General features: G+C 40.0%; 1 long non-coding RNA gene across 1 annotated transcript in view; it reads right to left on the bottom strand.

Moving 5' to 3' along the window:
- Nucleotides 1-12,804: 12,804 nt before the first annotated feature.
- The window catches only part of LOC131914819 (uncharacterized), a 75,949-nt gene continuing 69,892 nt past the window's right edge, over nt 12,805-18,861 (bottom strand). The window contains exons 2-3 of the long non-coding RNA XR_009380191.1: nt 13,172-13,314; nt 12,805-12,915 (exon numbers count right to left, since the gene is read on the bottom strand). This is a non-coding gene — a long non-coding RNA (uncharacterized LOC131914819). The remainder of the gene's footprint in view (nt 12,916-13,171; nt 13,315-18,861) is intronic.

Genomic DNA, 18,861 nt, shown 5'->3' with positions numbered 1-18,861 from the left:
AAAATTTCCATTGTCTTTGTTAGGTTTCAAACCTGGGACAAATGACAAGGTGTCTATTTAAGGTATCAGAGCAGACACTGTCTGCCAGGTTCTCCCTGCATCCCTCAGTGCCTACCTGTTACAGGGCCCTCCTGGCTGGCATACATTGCCCCCTACCCTGTACTTCTCCACTCCAGGGACTGGGCTGGGCTGTCCTTCCCTGTGCAACCCAACCATTTTGGTTACTTGATCATTTGGGGCTTCCTGGCTGCTGCACCTGGTTCTCTTCTCCCCCTCTCTTTCTACCCCCTCTCCTCACATTGCTCAGGGGCATGTCCACTGTGAAATCTCCCAGATGTTCCTGCCTCTGACTGTGCTCTCCCACAGACCTATAATAAATTTTCTCCTCTAACATACCCAGGAGCAGTCATGTTCTCTTCCTTTTTTATTTCTTTTTTTCATTATTTGGTGCCAATACCTAGGACCAATCATATCCTTTCCTTTTTACTTCTTTTCATTCATCTGGGACCAAAACCCGGAACCAGTCATGTTCCTTTCCTTTTTATTTCTTTTCTATTTTTAATTGTCTTGAGTTCCTGTAGAACTAAAATAAGGGGTGGATACTGTTGTTTACCATTTATTGCAGGCAGGACAGCACTGTTTGAATACTAATATAGCAGTGTTTGGGTCTATAACCTCAGTTATGAAAAAGAAAGCGGCTTTGATAATGACCACTAATGACTATCTTTGTGAAAAGTATACACATACTTATTGTTCCCATTAAAAAATGAGGACTTTTGTGCAAACAAGCTTGCACAGTGGTAGGAAAAGTACTTTAAGAGAATTTCTGAAGCAACAGAACCCTTAATCCCTCTATCTCCTGAGATTTTATCATGTCTCTCCAGACAGCACTTAGCGTCCAGTTTATCCAAAAGTGTGACTTCAGGAATTCAGCCTATCTTTCAAGCCCTTCTTATCCCCTCTCCTAATAGTGCCTTCACTCACTCAAGCTCCTGATCTTTATTCAAAATCAGTGTTTCCCAAAGCACAGCCCTCTTGAATCTGTCAGCAGACACTATAGTTTGATGTGAATGGAGTTGAAGATCATCAGGCTGCCCCCTCTCCTACTTGGGTACTGGGGAAGAAACAAAAGCAGATAACTGTGGCAGGCATAAAGACAAACTGCCCTGCATGGACTGAGCCCTGATCTGGAAATCATGGGAACCTTGGCAGTTAGAAGTTAATGGGAGCTTATTTTGCCCGCTGGTGAGTGTGAACATTCCCAGATGCCTGGTGTCTCCTGTAAGAGGAGCCCTAGGTGATATGAAGGGGAATGACTGAACAATGGGAAGAGAGGTTTCAGTAGGGGAAAGGGTGGAGAGGGTAGCATAGAGGAGCGGAGGGATAACTAACACTTAGGATGTGTGAAGAAGCTGGATGGAAACCTACTTTTTCATAAGCTTCCTAAGCACTAGAACTTGATGTGAAGACTATTGATGAAAATAGCACACGCTTTTGCCAGAAGACATCAGTACCATTGTCAAGTTGGTACCGATCTACAAGTTCCCCCTTTCTGGCTAGCGTTCATCTTCCTGGAAGGTGCCATGCAGGCTGCTGAGGGAAAAGTCATCAATGTCTTATCCAGCTGTGAACCCTGTCAGCTACAATAACAAACAGAATGGCAAGATACACCATGGGTGAAATGGTGGTGTTTGTTAAGGCTTGCTTCACAGGAGGAAGTGCATACCTAATGCTGTAAATCTGGCAAGAGCCCATGTCAATAGAGCTTGTTGACCCCAGTTCTGAATTTACTGCCATTACTTGCTAAATGGACATAGTATTAAACTACCTCTAAATTCATGTCTCTATACCCACAGATTAGTGCTGCTCTCAGACCTTAGAGATTTATTCAGTGGACAGTGGTTAATGCAGAAACTCAAGAACTGTCAAAGTACAGAAAATAAATGTCTATGAAGTGCTCAGTGGCAAGAAGGGCATCTATATCCTAAACCATCCCAGGGACTCAAGGTCCGTTAAGGAATAGGAGGGTGGAAAGAATGTAAGAGTCACAGGTTGAGGAGGACTGGAGCTGAACAGTGTCTTGTGGACATGACAGGGCTGTTGTGCTCAAAAAACTCAGAGCAGCTGTAGTTGGCTGTGCAAGATCGCACAAGATCAAGCCACTCTGCATTCCAGCATGAAGAAGGAAGGCACTCATAAGCCCTGTCTCTGGCTGGAGAGCTGTTGACAGCTGATGACTTTTGGGAGAGTCAGTTTTCTTTAAAGGTATGACTGTGGGTAGGTCAAGCACACTCCAGTGGATGCCCCACATGCACAAGTGTATAGCAGCAGAAATTGGCCTTGATGGATAAAAGGAGAGAGAGAAAAGGGACACAAAGTTGAGAAACTGGTAGAGGAGTTGGGTGAAATATGGTCAAAATACACTGTATGCTTGTATGATAGTCTCAAAGATTTAATTAAAAATATATTTTGAAAAAGAAGAGCCCCTTATACTTGAATGTTCTCCCACTGTCTATGTGGGAGTGTAGCCCACTTTTGAAGGCAACATGAAGAGGGAAAGAGAGAAGAAGGCCTCTGTAGTTAGGAGTTAAGTCACTTCTTGGCCATCTGCAAATATCAGCTTCAATCTCACAGAACTGTCTTGAGGATGGGATAAGATTACATGAATGAAGAGCTTTATACAGTATCTGACACACAAAAAATGACAAAATGCATAACACATCTTTATACAGTCCCTAATTAGCACTCCACCAGGTACAGAGAGCTTGATCCTCAGGCCGCTGGGCTTCAAGTTCTGAACCTCACCCAGATCCTGCTGATTTTCCTCTAGGGCGTGGCCCTCTTTGCATATATATGCTTTCTAACACTAGGATGGATTTCAGACCCGTATCCTGCAAACTATACTCCAACTGGAAAACAGGCCCAGCTTTGGACGGACTAGGGATCACTGGGCCCCTGAGGCTTGATGACTTAGAGTAGTGGTTTTCAAGGCTTCCTGGGACCTCTCTGTTTGGTCTGGGAATTTGAATTTTTATAAATTTCCCTACTCCTCACTTAGAAGGTCCATACTACTATGATTCACTCATTCCTGATTCCTTGCAGAAATTCCAAGCATGCTATATGATCAAGGCCATGGTAGCTACTTTGAAGACAGTAGGTTTTTAATAAATTTTTGCTGAGTGCTTCAAGGCAGTCTGTTGGATGTTGTTCACCACCTTACATTTTGTGTGCCATTGAACATAAAATAATGTTAAATAATTTTACACACATACACACACACATATATAGATATAGATTTGATTCTTAAGATTGGTTGGCTAGTAATTAAAACCTGTGTCATTTGACCTGAATCCTGGTAGGGCACCTATTTGGGAGAATACCTGTGAATGCTTAAGGTCCATAGAAATAATGAAAGAATAGCCTATGCAAGAGTTACAAGGTATGAGGGGACAATAATAATGATATTAGGCCATCCAAATTTTAGTGTTCATGTCTTCCAATTTGTCTTAGAAAAGAAGAAAGTGAGGTAAACAACTCTTCAGACATTTCAGAGTATGTCAACAGGAAGGAGAAAAGCAAAGAAGGAACCTCACATCTACTAGCTACATTAGCAAATTAAATAAATAGATTTTCAGCTAGCTACAGCATGAACCTCCAAACCCAGCACAGAGGCTGAATATAGGAGGGTTGCTGTAAGTTTGGTGGCAGTATGAGCTACAGAGTAAGGGGGAAAAAAAGATTTACTCGTTTCTTTTTATTAAAGGAAATTTCAAGCATATCCAATTATACAAGGAAAATACAATAAACTTTCTTATCTGCCATGCAATTTTCATAATTAACATTTTTGTCTATATTCAACTTAAGTAATACAAAAATAGGGCTTCCCCATCTTCTTTAAAGAGTGTTTGAAAACTATGTAAATAGATGCTGTAGTGTTTGGTCAAAGATTCAGAGATAGTGTGTACTCCCAGAGCCTGTTTACATATATTCTCAACACTGGGCTAACAATTCCTCTTTCAGTGGGATGATTACAACATCCCCAACTCTGCACAGTGTCCTAATGAGTGTATATAATAGAGTCACTGTACTTGTCTCTAAAAAAAAAAAAAAAGAACAACTTATTTATTTTTCAAACTTTAGAAAATTGTGGCTCTGTCCCATCCTGGGTACAAAGGGCCAGTGAGCCCAGCTTGTTGTGGTTTGTGTGTTCAGTGGCTCCAGATGTGCCGCCTCTAAGTCAGTCCTGTGACAACCCAGAGGATGTGTTGGTGAGAAAAGTTGTCTTTCTGGATTCATTGACATGGAAAGAGAGTGAAAGCTTATACTCCAAGGCAAAACAGTAAGGAAATGACTGGCAGTTTCATGATGAGCATAAGCAATTTCTCAAGAATCACTATTATTTACTTGGTTCAACTATTTGTTTCATTGTAGGGTGATGTCTCATAATTACTAGGTTTGGCCTTCCTATTTTATTGTTTTCCATTCTTCAAAGTAACTGCTTTGTATTTTTTACTTTCAGTTCAAGGTCACTCATCACTACAGATGGCAGGAACTGATGTCTGAATGTTAATTAAGCCACCATATACAAAAGACTCTTCCATATAGCATGCTTTTTAAATATAGCTTCACATTGAACACATTATAATACTCAATATATATTATTTATTGAATAAAAAAATGTCTTTCTGAATATTTTTCTATTATCCTTTTTAAATACAATACAAATATAGCTTTTGTAACATTGGAAAAAAATCTATAATGAAAGTGTTCTTTGAGATTCAGAACCTGTCTTGATCATCTTTTAAACTCTGACCTCCTTCACTTCCACATGGTTCTGCCTCAAATCCTCTCTAGCAAGCCAGTAATAGCTAAGATTTACTGTTATCCATAGCTTTTCCATACTGGAGCTTCTTAGACCACTTACTTTTCCTTTTTCTACTTATTGTCTCACTCCTGGCTTATCCCTTTGTACTTTCTCCATCCTGCAAGCTTCTATAAGTCCATTCCCCATAAAATAAAAAAACATTGCAGGCACAGTTTATGCCACTATGCTTTTAACTGCATCCGGATGGTGACTTAACTGGTTTTTTAATAAAGATTTTAGTTTTAGTTTTTAATTATATGTATGTGTGTAGTATATGTGTATGTCTTGGTGCATGTGAGTGCAGTGGCTCTGGAAACCAGAAGAGAGTGTTGGATCACCTAGAGTTACAAGCGGTTGTATGCCATTTGACTGCCATGATGGGAAGCAAACCTGGACCCTCTCTCTGCAAGAGCAGTAGGCACTCTTCACCACTGAGTCATCTCTCCAGCCCCATTGACCCACTATTCTTATTTCAGCCAATTTCTAGCTCTGGTTAACACATCTGCCTGCATTTTCTTTTCCCTTTTCCAAGCACCTGGACATTTCTGGAATGTATAACATCATTAGGTTGTTTGGATGATCTAAAATGCCTCCCATGCAGTTAACCTGGGGACTCAACAACACTGGGCACTTTGGTTCTCACCTCTCACTAATTTACTCTTAAAATAATAATACCTGTTATTTCAATCCTCTGTAGTCTCATTAAATTTCTACACTCACCGTGTTTACTGCCTGTTTTAGAAGATGCTAGAAGTCATACGATTTGATTACTTATTTATTTCATTGTTCCCAGATTATCACCTAGCCTATTTAACTTCTCTGTAGTTTTACCACAGATTGGAACAGAGCTACATTTTTCTAAAATTTGAAAAATAAATAAGTTTTTATTTTAGAGACAAGCACAGCAACTGTATTACATACACCGATCTTTTTTCTTTTTGCCTTTCACAGCAGTCTTGACATGACCTCATCAGTTATCTAGTTTCTGTATATTTTTTGAGGCTTTCTTCCTTGATGTCCCTTCCTTGACATCTCCTACCCTTTGCTCTCCTACCCAAAAGAGAAGGGCTCTTGAATGATAATTCCGTTCATGGTGTGTTTGTCTCCTTCACCTACAAATTTCACTTACTTCAATTTCTTCTCTCACTTGATTCTCAGCATCACTAGCCTATTGAAATTCTCAGAGCCAAAATCTAAAAAGATCTTCTGCTCAACTTAAAACAGTGACCACTCTTTCCTTACTAGAGCTCACATCTTCCACTGGTGTCCTTGGTACAGTCTTCTGGTTCTCTCCTGTGCTACTGACCTGTTTTCCATTTAGCTTCCTTTCAAGATTCTTTTTCTGCCTAAAAGCCAAACCAAATAAAAAATAAACAAAAAACAACCCCTCTAAATAACAATGCCCATACTCTCTAAATTCATTGTTCAGTCTTTGTCTTCTAACTCCCAACAGTCTCTTCATTATCTCAACCTATCTTCTGGCTGATCAGTCTGCCTATCTCCATTGTAACGATGACACCCAGCTTGGTAACCCTCATCTGTCTTCCCATAATCATGCCCTCATTTCTTACTAAATGCTGATCATCTTATGCTGATGGATTGCAGACACTTTAAACTCTTATCTAAACTGAATGCACCATATCTTTAGTTCTGTGTTGTTTTTCATCTCAGCTAATGGATCTAACACTGTATTCTTTCACCATTAACTCTCAAACCAATTTTCCCTGTTCTCTACCCTTCCTGAGAAGCCTATTAATTCTTTTTTCAACACTTGGTTTCATTTTTGACAATTTCAGGTATATACACAATGTATCGAGAAAATATTCACCCTCTATTACCCTTTTTTATCCCCTTCCCACTTATGTGGACCTCCTTTGTCTTCTCCACTTGTCCCTCTTTTACTTTAATGTCTTTTTGTTTTGCTGAGGTAGCCACAGATACCATGTATTCGTGCTCACATTGTCCATTTCATACCTAGAAGATAGCGAGAAACCTATCATCCTTGCATGGGACTTTACAGCAGACTTCCCCTACTCCTTTCAGTCTCTCCTCCCATTGGTGGAATCACACGCTAACGATTCTTTAGCGTGCTTTCCCGTTCTTCAGCTCATTTGTCTTTCTTGACCAGTATCTTAAATATTGCATTCTAAAGCACCATTGCTAGAGTTTTCTACAAAAGGCTCTACCTGAGCATGTCACACCTTCAGGTCAAAGGATTTCCTTTTTTACCCATTGTCCTTTCTATTCAATGCCTTGTTTAGTTTAGTCCAACTTAATCTCTCTTGGTCTGCCTTGGTCTGTGACAAGTCCCTAAACATGACTTGTACTCAATCATGTTTTCTTAAGCTATTGCTTTTGTCTTGTGGCTTCCTCTCAAATTCATTTTTGCAAAGCTCAAGGAAGACCAGAGTTGGGTCCTCAAACATTCATAGGGCTAGGAACTTTTGAAGCCAGCTTCAAATTATTCTCCTCCAAAAGGCTTTCTCCCCATCACCAGAATCAGAAAAAGACTCCTCATGTTTTTACATTGAATTAATATCTAGAATACAGAAAATTCTTAAATCTGTCTTTGCACAAAAGTGACTGTTTATCTTCTCCACTAGAGCTCCACTTGAAAGACAGGAGCAGGGTCGAATTCATTTTGATGTATAACTTGATGACCACGAGGCATGTCCACAGTAGACACTTAATTGCTCACTGAACTGTTGAATGTCATATTAAGGGTGGCCTCTTTTTAATTCATAGAACTAAGGATCAAATTTCACTTTTGGGGGGGATAGTCATTTTTTAAAATTTGTTTTTAGCAATAATTTGATATTTACTATAAATTAATTTTCTATTCACTACAGACTCTCTATAGTAAGAATTATTCAGTGGACAAAAGTTCACAGTACTCATCATATCAAAACAAGTCATTAGATAATATAACAAATAATAAAATGTTAACAGGAAGACAGTGCAGGTGAGAGACTGTACGTCATTATCAGGGAGAACCTCTGATCATAATGTTAAGAGATAACGACTGCAGAGTACTTACTCATAATTTGGTACAGAGTAAATGCCTGGGGAATGTGACTCAGCATTATTATACAGCAAAGCACAAGGAACAGTAATCCTTTTCCCTGTGTAGTCTACATAGTATGTGTGATCAGTGATAGCAACTCTGAACTAGATTCAATTTGGAGCAGAGTCGGGCATGTCATTTTATGATAATTTCCAGAACAAGTAACAAAGAGTAAAGGTGAAAGCAGCTTGCTTGATGTGATTAACCACGTGCTGTGGAAGAGGACTTGGCATCTCTCTCTCCCACTTGATATTCAGTGAAATAAATATGACCATAATTGTCACATTCCTGACAAAGACATCTGCTAAGCTGGGCAACTCAAGCAAAACTGCTTCCTACTGACAGCTTGCTTCAGAAGTGAATGTTGCCATTAAGGGAAAATAGAATTTCTGTGTTTATCACATTACCTAATATGTTATGTTGGCATGTTTCTTCTGTGGACCAAAGACATCCCACTATTTCAGTTCAGTATTCAAAATTCTATATTTGCTTAAAGGATTATTATGAGAGCTTTCATTTTTTGGTCTACTAATATAAATTCATTTTGTCTACATTGTATATTTTAAAATCCAGATCACAATGGCATCAGCTGATGAGTAAGTAAGTCTTCTTTTCTGTTCTTTCTACTCCAGCTCTCCTTTTAGAGATTTTTCTCTCGACTCATACACTATTTAAAAAACACAAAATAATAAGAAGGGTGGTTATTATTTATTTATTTATTTATTTTGATTTTTTGAGACAGGATTTCTCTGTGTAACAGCTCTGGCTGTCCTGGAACTCACTTTGTAGACCAGACTGGCCTCAAACTCACAGAGACCCACCTGCCCCTCCCTCATGAACGCTGGGATTAAAGGTGTGTGTCATCACCACCCAGTATTTTTATTATTTCTAATTAAAAATTTATTATTTTATAATTCTATGTGTTTGTGTGTATGAATACAGGTGAATGCAGAGGTCAGAGGCATGGATACCTTGGAGCTGGAACTATAGATGGCTGTGAGCCGCCTGTTGTGGTTACCAGTAATTGAACTCTGATCCTCTGGAAGAGCAGTATGTGTTCTTAACTGCTGAGCTATCTCTCCATCCCTTTTTTATTTTTTAAATAATTTATTTATTTGCATTTTATGCACATTGGTGTTTTGCCTGCATACATGACTGTGTGAGGGTGTCAGATCCCCTAGAACAGGAGTTATAGACAGTTGTGAGGGGCCATGTGGGTGTTGGGAATTGAACCCAGGTCCTCTGGAAGAGCAGCCAGTGCTCTTAACTGCTGAGCTATCTCTCCAGCCCCTTCAGCCATATTTTAAATGTTTAGCTACATATTAAAATTTTAATGACAAATCTCTGCTCATACCTATAATCCTAATATTTGGAAGGTGGAGGCAGAAGGATCAGGAGTTCAAGGCCAGATTCTGTAACATACATAGTTTGTGGCCAGCCTGGGCTACATGAAGCCCTGCTTTTGTTGTTGTTCATTTTTTAACCTCTCTGCACTAAAGTAATATTCTAAAACTTATACACATGAAAATGTTACTGTCTATTCCTTTACTTGGTGCTGGATCATCAAGAAATAGCTGAAGTTACGTCAACCTGAAGGCAAAGTGAGAGTGGTCCCTACCGCTGAAGCCTGAAATTTTGAAGTGCTCACTAAGGCCTTGCTCTTGCCATAGAGTAAAAGTCTGTGCTGTTAGTGGCTTGTGCCCACTCAAAGTCTTTGTGACCATACCAGACCACATTCAGGGTAGCCAGAATGGAGAATTCCCAGCTCCTATGGTCCAGTGATGGGTAGCCCACAGGATCCTCAGCTAAGAGACTAAGGATCATGTGTACATATGTGTGTGTGTGTGTCTCTGTGTGGCTATGTGCAAGTGCCCATGGAGGCCACAAGTGTCTAATTCTCCTGGAGGTGGAGTTACAGACAATTGTGAGACAGTATACATGGGTGCTGGGAACCAAATACAGTATTTTGCAAGATCAGTACATGCTCCTAACAACTGCTGAGCTATCTCTCCTGTAGTTTTGTTTTCATGAGTAATTTCTGACTTTCCATTCTGTCCCACTTCTATATCTATCCTTGAAGTGTTCAATGAAGGAATAATGCCCTAAGGCACAAGACAGCTTTGCTTTCTTGTTTGTTTGTTTGCTTTTCAAGACAGGGTTTCTCTGTGTAGTTTTGGTGCCTCTCCTGGATCTCGCTCTGTAGACCAGGCTGGCCTCGAACTCACAGAGATCCACCTGGCTCTGCCTCCTGAGTGCTGGGATTAAAGGCGTGTGCCACCACTGCCCAGCCTTGGCTTTCTTATCTTTTATCAAAACAACATATTATCATACTCACTTTTCATTTTAAACAGTGTTTTATAGATCTGCCAAAGTTTTGTACAACTCCTACCCATTGCTCAACCCCAGTGCTGGGGATGCAACCCAAGACTTGTGCATGTACTCTGACTGGGAGCAACATCTCATCTATAACTGCTTTCTATTTATTTACTTACTTTTTTACTAAATATAATAATCTTAAAGAACTTTTCTCAAGCATCTCACATAACTAGAGTTATGACAACATGACCATGCTTCACATGAACTATTTTAAATAGTGCAGCTAATGAAAGATAAATTCCCAAAAGCAGCACCAGTTGGTTAAGGAGGAAATTATTTGCAATTTACACTGTTGTCAAATTGCCTTCCATAAAGATTGTGTTGATTTATGCCTTTGGAGAGGACCTGTTTCTTGACAGCCAGGACAATACAACATATTGTAAAAATCTCCAGACTTTGCCTGTTTAGTCAAGTAGCAGTTATGTGATTTTCAGGTCCTATTATCCTTTTTCTTAAATGAGTCAGAATGAATATAGTATAACTTATTACTGTTATAAGTACTTTTCTTTGTATTTTAAACAGTTTTATGTATGTGAAGATTATTGATTTGCATGTATTAATTTGACAATGTTTCAGTCCATTGTCTTAGAGATATTTGTCATAAACTTCCATGTTAAGGCTCCCAACCATACTAAATCCTATTTTCAAATGCAATATGTGTTGCTATAATGAAATAATATTTTTGTACACTGTGAAGATGTGTCTCTGCCAAGGCACCTTCTGATTGGCTTAATAATGAGCTGAATGGCCAATAGCTAGGTAGGAGAGGATAGGCGGGACTTCCAGGAAGAGAGAGGAAACTCAGAGGAAAAATCTGAGAGGCAGGGGATTCACCAGCCAGATTTGGAGAAAGTGGGACATACTGTACTAGGAGAGGTAACAAGCCATGTGATAGAAGGTAGACTCATACAAATGGGTTAATTTAAGTTTGGAGAGATAATTGGGAACAAGCCTAGGCTAAGGCCAAGCTTTCATAATTAGTAAGAAGTCTCCATGTCATTACTTGGGAGCTGGTAGTCCAAAGAAAGTCCAACTACATGTTACCAAGTTTGTTTTCATCTAGGCAAAATCTACTTCTAAGAAACTATTATCAGTTATTGTCCAAGCAATTTTACATTTCCTGCTTCCAGTAGGAATTCTGTTCTGTGGTATGCATCCTCAGCCATCCTGGTCTCATCTTACTCACTTGAGATAGAAGCTACACCACTGTATCATCCTTTCAGTGGAAAGCAGAGGTCATCACCCAGGAATGGAAAAATAACCTAAACAGTGAGCCACAGACGTGCTGCAGCCATATCCCCAGTGGAGTCACCATTAAAGTGTTACCACTTCATCCACCAAAGGGAAAGCAATACATTATAACTTCCCAAAGAAGGAAATGAATTTGAAGAATGAATTTAAAATACTTTGAAGAGAAGGATCACTCTCTTGTTTTTCTCATCTCCATAGAGAATATTCTTTTGTCTTTAGGAAGATTTTATCAGTGATCTCAAAAATAAGCTTTTAAATGTAGACAATAACCAAATCATGGCTTCAAGAATAGAAGAAAATTACAGATTCTTTCTTTTTCCAATTTCCTTAATTTAATAGTCAAGTAATTTATTTTGGGCTTCCCATTGTATAAGGCAATAGTACTCACTCTGAGGGTTTAAAACCAAAAATACATTAGCTGGTTTTCTAGATGTAGCTATACTTAAGTGAAGGAGACAAACTCACAAAAAAAAACCCACAAATTCATGTTGTGAGTGTTTTTGTTTTCGTTCTTTTGAGACAGGGTTTCTCTGTATGTAGCCCTGGCTGTCCTGGAACTCATTCTGCAGACTAGGCTGATCTCAAACTCACAGAGATCTGCCTGCCACTGCCTCCTGAGTGCTGGGATCAAAGGTGTACACCACCACTGCCTGGCACAAATTTATGTTTTAAGTGATATTAAAGACATACATACAAAAGAAAGCCCCAGAGAGAACAGATGGCTTCACGGGGGTCAGGAGGAACAGAAATAAGTGGGAAGATCTAGGGATATAGAAAGTTATAAGTAAGATGATGTTTAAGGAAAAGTGAGAAGGATTGTGGGAGACTGGGGTGTCCAATGTTACATGATCCTGACTCATTTAATCTCTTTAGAGTAGGACCATCTTTTCCAAAGAACATGATCTTCCCTTATGTATCAACTTCCCATCACTGTGACGAAATACCTGAGAAAAATCAACTTAAAGGCTTGTTTGGGCTCACTCTTTGGGAAGTTTCAGTCCATAATAGGCAGACACATTGCCCCTGGGCCTGTAGCAAAAGAGTACACCTTGGTGGGAGCACAGACAGAGGTAGTCGCTTACCTTTTGATTGCCAGGAAGTAAAAGCAGGACTGAGAAAAGGCTAGGATCCCAATATACCCATCAAAGGCATGCCTCCAATGACATAACTTCCTTTCCTAGGTGTGTTGGTTATTTATCTGTTGCTGTGATAAAGTATCATGGCCAAGGCCAGGCAATTTATAGAATGAAGAGTTTATTTGGGCTACTGTTTCCAGAGGGGTGGAGTCCATCCAGACAGGGAAACCTGGCATCAGACATGCATGACAGCGAGAGCAGGAAGCTGAAGCTCAGATCCTCCACTGCAAGCACAAAGCAGAGAGATAATTGGAAGGAGACAGAGGCTTTAAGCTTTCAAAGCCCACCCCCAGTGACATACTCCTTTCAGCAAGGCCACGCCTCCTAAACCTCCCCAAAGAGCACACCAACTGTGGACTCTGTAGAACAGCAAAGTAGACTTCACTTCTTAAAAGTCTCACCACTCCCAATAGTGCCACAGGCTGGGGTTCAGCCCTTAACACATGGGCCTTTGAGGACATGCAATTCAAACCACACTACCAAGTTGCAGTAGCTCTGGTTTGATCTGGGCTAAGCCTTCTCCTCCAGGTTCCTTTCCTCCTCTCTAGCAGTCACCATTTCCGACTTGACTAGCTTTTCTTCATGATCAGGACTTGTGCATTAGCACCTGCTTCTTAGGGTTCCTACAAGGGAGAGAGAAAAAAGAGGGGGAGACGGGTAAGGAGGGAGAGTCATTTTGTTTCCTCTAGTTATTCAGGTCTCATCTCAAACAAAGCTTTCCTTGAGCATCTTTTTAAACAGCCCCACCTCTTCTGTCTTCCTTAACACCTCACCCTTGAAGGTTTGGAGAACTTATTATTATTTTTTTTTTTTTACTTGCTTCTTGACTGTCAAGTCTTGCTTGAATGGCATCACCCTATCAACCTTTCCCATTGCCAGATCTCTGGCAAGTACAACAGAACCTTATGTATAAGAAACAATATTTGTTGAATGAGTAAATTCATTCTTATTCTGAATAATTAGAGAAATATCCCTAGACTTCTGTTTGTAAAGGAATAGAAGCCAAAATCAAAATTGCTTTTTTGTTGTTTTCCACATGTCTCAGACTTTTTTTTATTATGAACTATATCATAGGTTTAAAAAAATCCCATTTGAATTTTGATGATAGACTTTGGACATTGGCTCCTTTTCATTGTCTTTAATATAGACTTGAAAACTGGACAATGTGATTGGTCTGTGTATATGCTGATGTACTATTGGTTGTCCACTGCTGAGCCATGTTGTTGTGTTTTCTACTTTCTCTAAAACACTAATTTCAGAGTTTAGAAACTAAAATATCAGAGTAACCCCAAATGCATTGTCATATTTTTACTTGTCCTAAGATGAACTATGAGCAGTTATTGATATTGTAAAATGTTCTTGAAACATTAAATCCTTAGAGAGCTCAGTCCAGACTTTTTATAGACATTGGGAAAGTTTGTTGTTGTTGTTGTTGTAGTTGCTGTTGTTAGAAATGCCTTCTTGATTAGCAGTGATTCTCTAGGACTGACCCTGCCATGCTGAGGGAGATAACAAAGGTTTGCAATGCCTAGCTAACTTAATGAATTTTCTTCTGGAAATTACTTCAGATCTTTATTTTTTTTCCAAATACAAATATCTTTTCAGAATTGAGTCTATGCCATACACCCTTGATGTCATGGTTTTATTTAAAAGTAATTTAAAAAAATCTTCCAAGATTTATAAGTTTGATCTTTAGGTTAAGATAAATATATATGCTGTTCTTCCTCTGACTAGGCCTTGCTTGCCAGCTAAGCAGCAAAACATATGTCTTGCATTAGAGGCTCTTATCAGGCTAGGAAGATGCACCCCCACTTCCTGCTCATACCATGTTTACGTGCTGGGAAGCTAAGTTATAATCATAGCTGCTGTCTATTTTTAAAGTGCAGATGCAATTTGAGATCCTGGCTGCCTTTTAAAACTGGGGCCACACTGCCACTTTCTCCCAAAGATGCTATTTGACAGTATTCCTGCGGCAAAATATGACACATCTTTATTTCAATTATCTTTCTGGAAGTAAATAAACCTTGTTACCTTGCTGGGAAGTTTATTTGGTAAATGAGGTGTACAAGAAATTTCTCTGGAAGCTGAACAGAGGGAACCAATAGTCTACATGGTGCTCATTTTTAAATAGATATAGAAGGACACAGTTGGTCAGACAACTAATAAAATAGTGATAATCTGATTTTAGAATGAAAGATACATTATTTTTTAATCAAAGCAGATTTGACATGTATCCATTATCTATAGCATTTACTCGGGAAAAATAAACTTGCAAAGTGGACTTTGCTTATTAATTGCTGGTGGGAGTTAATATTAGTTGGGTTTTAGTTACATACTCACAGTGTCCTAGCTTGACTGCTTATGGAAATTAAATTAGCTAAGTAATTCTGGCATGTGGAGCCATAATCTGTGAACCATTTCTACATATAAAATTCTGGGAATAAATAATATTTAGAGGGGTCTTCCTGCTGAGATCTCAATGTAGTCAAGAGTCAGGGCAAGCAAGAAGAGAGGAGATTGAAGTCAAACCTAGAAAAAAGATTTGGATTTGAGTTATTAATATTCCCATTTGACGGAAACTTTTGTCACTTAGAATATAGAGGATCACTGACTGCTGAGAGGACAGGCCAGCAGGCCACGGAATGAGAGGACAGGCCAGCAGGCCACAGAATTAGAGGACAGGCCAGCAGGCCACAGAATTAGAGGACAGGCCAGCAGGCCACGGAATGAGAGGACAGGCCAGCAGGCCACGGAGTTAGAGGGTGGGCCAGCAGGCCACAGAATTAGAGGACAGGCCAGCAGGCCACAGAATTAGAGGGTGGGCCAGCAGGCCACAGAATTAGAGGGTGGGCCAGCAGGCCACAGAATGAGAGGACAGGACAGCAGGCCACGGAATGAGAGGACAGGACAGCAGGCCACGGAGTTAGAGGGTGGACCAGCAGGCCACGGAATGAGAGGACAGGCCAGCAGGCCACGGAATTAGAGGGTGGGCCAGCAGGCCACAAAAGGAGAGGACAGGCCAGCAGGCCACGGAATGAGAGGACAGGACAGCAGGCCACGGAATTAGAGGGTGGGCCAGCAGGCCACAGAGTTAGAGGGCAGGCCAGCAGGCCACGGAATTAGAGGGCAGGCCAGCAGGCCACAGAGTTAGAGGGCAGGCCAGCAGGCCCACGGAGTGACCCCTTGGAACTGATTGCTGGAAAAAAAAAATGTCTGAATTCATTCTTCATATGTTACAACTCCAGCATTCCCCTTCAGAGCCTTGGTTTGGGCTTCCAGAAGTTGAAGCATTTGGGGTCAAGCATCTGTTGTTTCTGGATGGCTTTAAAATTCCACTGCAAGCTCAAAAATGCTCAAATTGCAAAGCATGTCCGTCTGCAAAGTTTCTCCTCGGTGTCTGCCCTTCTCTCTCACGAATTTTCCAAGAACACTTCGTTTGGGCCTTTGACTTCTGTTTCGTTTCTCTCCGTATAGCAGAAACAGAATGTATTTCTTCCACACAAATCCCAGTTTCAAAGACAAAATCTAGGGCATGGAATGCTTTTCTCTGCTGAGTTTATTCTTTATGTTCTTGGAATGCTCTGGAATGTATGTAAATACTTTTCAAAGTCAAGAGTCTTTCTTTCTTTTTTTTTTTTTTTTAAAAAAAAAAAACCTTCTTGGGCTTGCCAATGCTTGGCTCTTCCATACGAATTTCTGCTAGTACATTGCAAGTTCCCACAAGATTTTTTTGAAAAAGATAGCTGAAATTTGATAACCATTATGAAGGGCACGTGTGGCACAAAGGAGCTTCTTTTTATGAGATCTCTTTGCATCGTGGCTTTCGCCATCCCATCGGACTACAAGCAGCGAATGCAGAATGCACTCCTCATTTTGAGAGAACAACCTGACGACGACGAAGTGCTGATGGCTGGAGGTTCTTACCTCTCTTCCACCAACCTACTGAACTCCATCCACAACTGTATCCCTCTGACGTTTGTTAATCCGCTTAAAGGCAAAGTGCATAGACATTTATGAAAAGTAGTATTTTGGAGGGGAAGACCAGTCTATCACCAGAATAGCTGGAGTGTGAGGTCCTTTAGAAACTGTTGGAGTTGGGCTATTGATATAGTGGTTCCCACCTTTCAGGAAAATGACTCTTAGCATTGATTTCCCCCACAAAGTCACAAATATAGAGAAAAAACTTGAAAGATGTTTTTTGTTTTTTTCTCCCAACCCAGTAATGATTATAAGTTAACACAATATGTGCTGTCCTAAAAACTATGGTTTATGAAGTAAATTATTTATAGAAAAATAAATAAACACTGCAAAAGGTCTTGATCTTCAGAGGTCTTACCACACTAGCAGTTAATTCTTGGATCCTTTTATGGTCTGTGCTACACACAGCAGCAGCCTCCCATCTTTAGTCCTGTGGGTCATTAGCTCTAATCTTCCCTTGGCCCTTCTGACCCCTTTATCTCCAGAAGCACATACAAATTTTAAATCTATCCCAGCCAATGACTTTCTGGACACCCCACCCCAACTTCTGGCTCTGCTATTCCACAGAAGAAATTGTGGTGTTTGGAAGGCTGCCCATCTCAGAGCATGCTCTGTGGTTTCCTCTTTTCCAAGTTCTTTTAAAAAACATTGCACACAATTTAAGGGTCTGTTCCTTTTTAGAAATCATTACAATTCCTTATCTGTCAGTTGGAGAGGGTAATATAAGGCTGAATTCTGCCTTTTATTATTACATTTGTGAACATTTATAATAATCTGCTACTAGAGTCCACATTCCTTGACAGAGCCATTTCTTTTTATTTTCTATAAGGATGCCACACTCAGAATTAGACCTGGCATAAGGTCAACCTATACTGGAGAGCTGGCTCTGCCAGTGACTTGTACAACCACTGGGCTGCTGTTTGGTTCCTATAAGCCTTGGCTAAATGAGATAACATATGTGAACCTGTGGAGCAGTGTGTTTATAGAGCCAAGAGTATTAGTGATTAGAAGTATGTACCTCATACTTCTAATCAAGGAGAAAGTGTAACTGTGACCTGGATAGTGCTTGGAATGTGAAATGTGCTTCTACAAAGACCTCAAAGCAAATCTCGGATGCAAATTATTCACATCAACAGCACATGTATACAAACTAGTTGGCCAAATTCACAGTCATTTCAAAATGGCTTTTACGTTAATGATTGCCATTCATACATCCAAGTGACAAAATGCAAGGACAGCCCCAGCTTAAACAGCCTTTAGTTTGGGATTGAGTCTAGCAGCTGGTAATGACCTCATAGTTGTCTGGTATCGTGACTGTCTATCATCCTGCTTATCTTTGCAGTGTGGGACTAGCAAGGCTCTCTGGCAATGGACGTTTACTGGTTCATGGAAGCCTTAGAGAGTATGTAGAAAACATACATAGATACATATTTTTGATACTGAAAGGAGAGGAGGGGAGGAAGGGTGAGAGAGAGAGAGAGAGAGAGAGAGAGAGAGAGAGAGAGAGAGAGAGAGAGAGAGAGAGAGAGAGGAGAATGGGAGGGAAAGGGGAAGGGAAGGGAAGAGGGGTGAAAGGGAAGGGAGTAAAGAAGGGAAAGAAAAAGGGAAGGACAGTAAGGGAAGAGTAGGGAGAAGAGAGGAAGAAACGAGAGCCAGAGAGAGACTTTAGGGTACCTTATTCAAGATTCAAAGAGATTTGGTTTTGGGATGGGGGTGGGGGTAGAGCAAGACAGGGTCTCTCCAGGTATTTGTAGCCCAAGTTGGCCTAGGGTTTGCCATCATCATGGCTCAAGCTCCTGAGTGTTGGGGTTATAGGAGTACACCACCAAGCTTGGCCAAGCTTGATTTTGAATCTTCATATTCAAGCTATGTTATTCAAAGTAGGTCATTTACCTCTCTAGGTTTCTGTTTCCTTATTCGTACAGAGATATTAAAATAATACTTATGTAATAATATCTTTGTGAAGACCAAATCAAAATTATGGTAGGATTGGTTTACTAATTCACAGAAACCTCAGAGAATTTGAAGAAAATATACATAAATCAATATATTGATACTGGAAAGTACCATAATTAAAAATAAGGAAGTTGTTCAGGATGTAGTTAATAATTCATTGCATTTGATCAATTCCTTTTGGATTATTTTCTTTAAAAATGACATAGATATATTCAATGCACTATTTTAACTCTACT

This window comes from Peromyscus eremicus, chromosome 7, assembly GCF_949786415.1.
Source record: "Peromyscus eremicus chromosome 7, PerEre_H2_v1, whole genome shotgun sequence".
Classification (NCBI taxonomy): domain Eukaryota; kingdom Metazoa; phylum Chordata; class Mammalia; order Rodentia; family Cricetidae; genus Peromyscus; species Peromyscus eremicus.
The sequence above is the reverse complement of the archived record's forward strand: the minus strand, read 5'-3'. Positions and strand labels throughout refer to the sequence as shown.